The sequence below is a fragment of the Tamandua tetradactyla genome, chromosome 25, assembly GCF_023851605.1.
Source record: "Tamandua tetradactyla isolate mTamTet1 chromosome 25, mTamTet1.pri, whole genome shotgun sequence".
NCBI lineage: Eukaryota > Metazoa > Chordata > Mammalia > Pilosa > Myrmecophagidae > Tamandua > Tamandua tetradactyla.
Genome location: NC_135351.1, coordinates 22,371,649 through 22,379,423, shown reverse-complemented (window position 1 = coordinate 22,379,423; position 7,775 = coordinate 22,371,649).

Genomic DNA, 7,775 nt, shown 5'->3' with positions numbered 1-7,775 from the left:
TCTGATAAGTGAAGGGAGGGAAAATCATTGAAACATAATTTCTGATGAAATGTGGAGATGCACTCTGAGAAACACGATCTATTTTGCTTATTAGAAGCATTGGGAACATTTTGAATGTGTCCTCACCTCATGTCTAGTTCACTCCCTCCTAACTGCATTAGCCAGATGCTTTCTCAGACATGCTCTGCTTGTGTTGTTTTGGGATGACTGCTGACAAAGTATTTCTGGCTTCCTGTGTTGGATCAAACCTAATGCAGCTAAACCCTTTCTCACAGCTGCATTTTCCCATGGTTGTGACATGATTTACTTCGAGGAGGCTATGTTAAATACAGCCTTGTCACAAATCTAGAAGTCACTGATTGATCTGGGTGATGATGCTGTGGGAAGTGGTAAGCCTTGAAAATTAATCTTGTAGAAAACTTGAGAGCCTGATGATTACAATGGAGACTGTTGGTCTAATATTGCACAATGTAGTTACTCAGTCTGTGCTTGATAATTGATTTTCTTTCTGGGGTTCTTACAAACCAGTCCTACAGAAAAACACCTAAAAGGATCATTTCCCTTCATCTCAAATTTGTGGGCTTTTCTGTTTGTTAGGTTCAGAGAAATGAAAACAAATCAATGTATTATCCTTTTTTTTCTCTTTTTATGATATTTTTATTGAGAAATCTTCACCACATATAGTCCACCCGTAGTATACAATCAGTGGCTCACAATATCATTACATAGTTGTGTATCCATCACTATGAATATTTTAAGAACAGTTACGTCCTCCCAGAAAAAGAAATAAAAAAAAGAAAGAAAAAACTCATACAACTCATACCCCTTACCCGTCACACTTATTGACCACTAGTATTTCAATCTACTCAATTTTTTAACCTTTATCACCACCTATTTATTTATTTACTTTTTTACTCATCCATCCATTCCCTGGATAAAAGGAGCATCAGACACAAGGTTTTCACAATCACACAGTCACACTGTAAAAGCTATACAGGTACAGTCTTAGATCATCTCTAAGACTCAAGGCTACTGGAGCACAATCCAAAAGTTTCAGATAGTTCCCTCTAGTTACTTCAATGTACCATCAACTAAAAAGTGATATCTATATAATGCATAAGAATAACCTCCAGGATAATCTCTCTACTCTATTTGAAATCTCTCTGTCACTCAAACTTTATTTTGTCTCATTTCTCTCTTCCCTCTTTTGGGAATTGATCTTGTACCCTACCACTTTGCCATACTCGTTTATTAGCTCTAGTGGCTTTGCTATAGATTTTTTAGGATTTTCAACATATAGTATCACATCATCTGCAAACACTGAGTTTTACTTCTTCCTTTCCATTGTGGATGCCTTTTATTTCTTTTTCTTGTTTGATTGCTCTGGCTAGAACTTCCAGCACAATGTTGGATGACAGTGGTGACAGTGGGCTTCCTTGTCTTGTTCCTGATCTCAGAGGGAATGTTTTCAGTCATTCCCCATTGAGGATGATGTTAGCAGTGGGTTTTTCATTTATTCCCTTTATCATGTTGAGATAGTTCACTGCTATTCTTATCCTTTGAAGTCCTTTCATCAGATGCATTTTCTGCATCAATCAAGATGCTCATGTGGTTTTTCTGCATTGACATATTGATATGGCATATTATATTAATTGATTTTCTTATGTTGAACCAGCTTTGTCTACCTGGAATTAATCCTGCTTGGTCTAGGTGTAGTATTTTTTTAATGTGTTGCTTGATTCAATGTACATGTATTTTGTTGAGAAGTTTTATATCTTGAAGTTTATGACTGTGAGGATATGATGCAGGCCTTCCAGGCATATCCAGGTGAAGGCCAAGTCAAGATAATGCAATGTGCCTGCAATGACTGAGCACTGAACCTGATACAGACTCTCCTCCTTGGTCCGTTAAAGCCAAGGGGCTTACTGACCTGCCATTTTCTCCAGAAAACCTGACCATCCATGCACCTCGGCCCATCCCACAGCATCTGAGCACAGGCTCCAGCAGCAGCCCTACTTGGGGCCATTCCACATGCTCTTTCTCTCCTACCTGGCCCTTTCTGCCTCTTCTTATCCCTGCTCCTGAAACCAGAGCCAGTGTATTATTCTTGGAATGTAAGTTGAGGGCACTTCTAAGCATAATTTGAAACGACATGGATTTATTTTGTCCATACCTTCTCCTCAAAAACAAACTCACACAAACAAAAATACAAATAATTTCTTGAAGTTCTCACTAGGTTTCAAAGATGGAAGCAGAGTATATCATCATCTCTAGAAAGTGTTCTTATAAATTAAGTCTAACTTTATCTGACTTTCTTCTTTGGTCATGGATTTCCTGGAGCTGTGGAAAGGACAGCTTTGCACGTTGTAAGCAACAGGCTGCTGAGGTCTTAGTGAAGGGGGTTTGTAGCCACACTCTCGTCTTCAGTCTTCTAGACCCTTCATTACTACCTGACACTCTTCTATTGGGGTTACAAAGAGTGATCGCTGTGGCCAGCAAGATAAGTGAATATGGTTCTTTTGGCCAGCTTCATTTGGTTAACCAAACTGTAGACTGATGGAAATGAGAAGAGAGGAGGTAAGAAGAGCTGTCATAATGCATTTCCTAATATAACTTATGTAGATAGTTTGCTTGAACGCCGTAAGTACTTGGAATCTCAGGTAGGACATGAGATTTTGCTGGTTTGTCCAGGTGATGCCCCGATGAATCCCAGAGCAATTCGATCAGTGAGTGGAAAAATATTTGCAAAGCCCCCTTTGGGGAGTGGTGGGAACGGGGAGAAATTCAACTTCCCCAAGTTGAATTCTTGATATTCTCACAAGCAGTGTGGACAACCAAAGCTATAGGCAGAGCCCCCAGTGTTGGGGTTTGTTCATATAAAACTTAACCCCGCAAAGGATAGGTCAAGTCTACTTAAAATTTAGGCCTAAGAGTCACCCCCAAGAGAGCCTCTTTTGTTGCTCAGATGTGGCCCCTCTCTCCAGCCAACACAATGAGCAGTCTCACCACCCTACCCCTCTCTACGTGGGACATGACTCCCAGGGGTGTGGACCTTCCTGGCAACGTGGGACAGAGATCTTGGAATGAATGGAGACTCAGCATCAACGGATTGAGAAAAACCCTAGAATGAGCTGAGATTTAGCATCAAGGGATTGAGAAAACCTTCTTGACCAAAAGGGGGAAGAGTGAAATGAGACAAAGTGTCAATGGCTGAGAGATTCCAAACAGAGTCAAGAGGTTATCCTGGAGGTTATTCTTATGCATTGAGTAGATATCATCTTGTTATTCAAGATGTAATGGAGAGGCTGAAGGGAACTGCCTGAAAATGTAGAGCTGTGTTCCAGTAGCCATGTATCTTGAGGATGACTGAATAATGATACAGCTGTCACAATGTGACTGTGTGATTGTGAAAACCTTGTGTCTGATGCTCCTTTTATCTACCTTGTCAACAAACGAGTAGAACATATGGAATAAAAATAAATAATAGGGGGAACAAATGCTAAAATAAATTTAGTTTAAATGCTACTGATCAATGAAAGCAAGGGGTAAGGGGTATGGTAGGTATAGTCTTTTTTTTTTTCCTTTCCTGTGTTCATTTTATTTCTTTTTCTGAATTAATGCAAATGTTCTAAGAAATGATGAATATGCAACTAAGTGATGATATTGTGAATTACTGATTATGTATATTGTTTTATTTTGTTTCTTTATTTTTTTAATTGATAAATTTAAAAAATGAAAGAAAAAAAAACAGAAGAGCTGTCATGCTATAGAGTCCTTTATCTAAGCTATAGGATGTATCCACATACCTCCTTGGGAAAATAAAACCTAACTGCATTGTATTAGGTTTCGGTCTGCAAAGTTTAAGAGAGTGGGGATGTATCTTCCAAACAGGAAGGAACTTAGAGGAAGGTTCTTCTCCTCTCCAAAGAAGAAAAGTCCCTGTAAGCCCAGTCCAGGCTGGACTATGTTTACCTGCATGGTGGTTCATTTGTACCAAAACAAAGCAGCATCCTGGTTGAGGTAACTCAGAGCTGTGAGATGGGCCTGTGTATGGACTTTACTAAGGAATAAAGTGGGTGAGCTATCTCTATAAAAAAGAAAAAGGTGTTTTATCATTCACTTCTGAGCTGTGAGAAAGGAAAAAAAAATTATAAAGACAAGAAGCTGAGTGCAAAAATGTAATTATCTTTTATTTCTTATTTCAATTGGCAAGAGAAAAATTATATGCTGTTGGGCTTGGTAACCTTTAAAACATTAAAAAAGATCAATCAATCAGCTAAATTAGGCACTTTGGAATTTTACAGCTGATGCCAAAGACATGCTATAGGGATTGTTTATGAATTCAAAACCATTTTTCTAAAATATATTGCATTAAAAACATTTTGAAACAATTTTTAGCAAAATAATATAATAAAAATAAATGTGGAAGGAGAAATAAAGACAACCAGGCAGGGACTTCGTTCAGAAGGGAAAGAAAAAATTCATGTGAAACTTAGCTCTGTTTTGTTGTTGTTGTTGTTGTTGTTGTTGTTTTGTTTTGTTTTCATGGGCAGGCACCAGGAATCGAACCCAGGTCTCTGGTATGGCAGGCAAGAACTCTGCTGCTGAGCCCCTGTGGCCCGCCCAAAACTTAGCTCTGTTAAACTTCAATTATATCAGTGATTTACTTTTCAAATGAAACTTCAAATAGAGTAAAGCCAGTTACAATCCTTCTGTGGCCTTATTTGTAGCCTGGAAAGTCTTTGCCACATACTCCTTGACCTGAGATCTGTTTGGAAGGGAAGGTAGAGAAGTTCATTATACAGAGTCAGTCATTCTTCCCCAGCCAGGGCCCATCTGCCTAGTGGAGGTAAAGCTGGTCCCTGGAGGAAAGCCCAGGACATATGCACCCTACCAATGTGAAGGTAATGCTTTGTGACCCTGTGTATTTTTTTTTTAACATGGGCGGGCACCGGGAATCGAACCCCGGTCCTCTGGCATGGCGGGCAAGCATTCTTGCCTGCTGAGCCACTGTGGCCCGCCCCCTGTGTATTTTTTAATTGATATATGTTATATATGCATATATGTAATCATCCAAAGTGGTTCAGAGTATCATCATATAGCTGTGCATTCATTATCACAACCAATTTCTGAACATTTTCATCACTCCAAAAAAAGTAATTAAAATAAAAGTAAAACAGAAAACCCAAAACATACTAGACATCCCATACCCCCAATTCTTATTTATTTTTGTCTTTTTTTTCCTTACTCCTCTGTTCATACACTAAAGGGAGTGCCTGTCACAAGGTTTTCACAATAACTTGAACACACCTTAAAAGCTCTATAATTATTCCATTGTCATCAAGAATCAAGGCTATTGGGTTACAGTTCAACAGTTTCAGATATTTCCCGTCAGCTACTTCAATACCCCCAAAACTGAAAAGGGGTATCTATATGCTCATAAGAAAACCCTCCAGAAAGATCTCTAGACTCTATTTGAAATCTTTCAGCCACTGAAACTTTATTTTGTTTATTTTTCTTTCCCCTTTTGGTCAAGAAGGCTTTCTCACTCCCGTGATAACAGGGCCAGGCTCATCCCTAGAAGTCATGTCCCGTGTTGTCAGGGAGATTTACGCCCCTGGGGGTCAGGTACTACGTAGAACCTATTTTTTTGTCTTCCTATAGAACTATCTTGAGATGCAAATTTTCATTTGTATGCTGATGTCATTGGTGGGTGTATTAGTCAGGGTTCTCTAGAGAAACAGAAGCAATGGGAGGTGTCTGTAATATGAGATTTAGAAAAGTGTGTCACAAAACCATGGGGATGCAAGAGTCCCAAATTCATAGGGCAGGCTACAAGACTGACATATCTTATGAAGTCTACAAGAGAGTCTGGCTGGTTGAAGAAGCAATGAAAATTCTCTCTTTGCCCTAAAAAAGTCTCAACTGATTGGATCAAACCTAACTGGTTGGTTTCTCTCATTTGTGGAAGATACACAAATCTTCCTTAGTTGATCGCAGATGTAATCAGCCACAGATGCAATCAACTGACTTATGAGTTAATAAACCCAGCCTTCTGGTTTATCAACCAGCCACAAAATATCTTTTCAGTAATGGTTAGGCCAGCACTTGCCTGACCAGACAACTGGGCACCATCCCCTGGCCAAGTCAACACCTGAACCCAACCACTACAGTGGGTATCTGCATACATATTTTAATTCACACATTTGTCGTTGCTTTGTGCACTCTGTTAACAGAGCTTTAGCATCTAAAGATACTTATTAACAACACTTTTCTTGTGCTCTCCTTGGGTCTATTAGCTGTGATAGAGAGCAAGTTACTAATGAATCTGAGCCTTATACTCCTCATATGCAAAACAGTGTACTAACAGGTAATTCAAACTGCTGTTGATAGGACTAAATGTGAAAAGTACCTGACCCAGAGACTGATTCACCAGTGATGTACAATACATTTTGTCCCCTTCACATTTTTCAAGGAGTCATCCCCAAATGTTCCCAAGGAGATGGGGGTCCATAATTTGGTTTAGAGTCAATAATCTGGGCAGGAAATGGCTGGCTGCATCATTCACCATGACTTAAAGTGTGTCAATCAGAGCTAAGATCTGGATGTCATGGCTAGGGGAGAGATGGGAGATATGAACGGAGCAATAAAGAGTAGTCAGTATATACTAGAGCATGGCTTGGTTTGGGGAGTTAGAAGGCAAGAAACGTCCAAGAGACTTTCAATTAATGAAAGTGTGTGGTAATAAAAGTGTGTGGATCTAATGGCCAGACATCTTGGTAAAGCAGGCCCTGTGTAAGGTAGGCTCTTTCCTTAGGATGTGGAGGTTTAATGTTCAGTAAATCTCTTTTTAATTTATTTCATTTCTTGGAATCATAAACCTGATTAATATAAATAGGCTATTTCTATGGATTTTTATATTTTCCTTCATTTACCAAGGGCATATAACATGAAAACCTTTTTTGGGGGGGGGGGGGGAGAGCAGAAATGACCATATGCTTTTTAAAATAGAGTTTTCACATTCATTCATTCTCTTTTATACCTGCACAAAAATCCTATATAGTTGGCAAGGTAATTTATTATCTAATGGAATATTCAATTTCATGTATTTGGCTCATGTAGCCAAATCTCATTTGCTAAGGGAGAGAAAGATAATTCATGAATAATAGAGTTGAAGAAAATTTAAGCGAGGATTAACCATAGAAATCATCTATAAAATCTTTATCATTTTACAAATGAAGTAATTAGTGTGAGTAACATGAACTGGCTCCTACCCACCTGGTCAACCTCAGTTCGCAACATTCTTCTCTCCACCACAACCCTGTGCTCCTTATGGCCAAACCTTGATCATGCCAAACCTTGATCATGCCAAACCTTTCTTAGCTTCTGAACATTTGCACTTGTTGTTCCATCTGTCAGGAGAGTGTTTTATTTTTTGTAGGGACAAATGACTCGTTTAAAAGATAACTCAGCTGTAGCCTTTTAGAGAGACTGCCTCTCATTACTTTTTGTAAAAATGTCCTCTTCAGCTCCTCTTATAAATAATCTGCAATTATCTTTTTTATTAATCAGTTATTGACCATGTCCTCTCATAGAGGATATGTCCTCTCCCTACCCAATGGTAGGGATCTTATCTGACTCTTGCTAGTACCTAGTACATAATACCTGGTACCTAGTACCTAGTACAAAGTACCTGGTACATAATAGGTGAACAAGAAATACTGACTAAAGATCATGAGCTTTCAGCTGACTCACAGACTAAACTGGCACTTAGA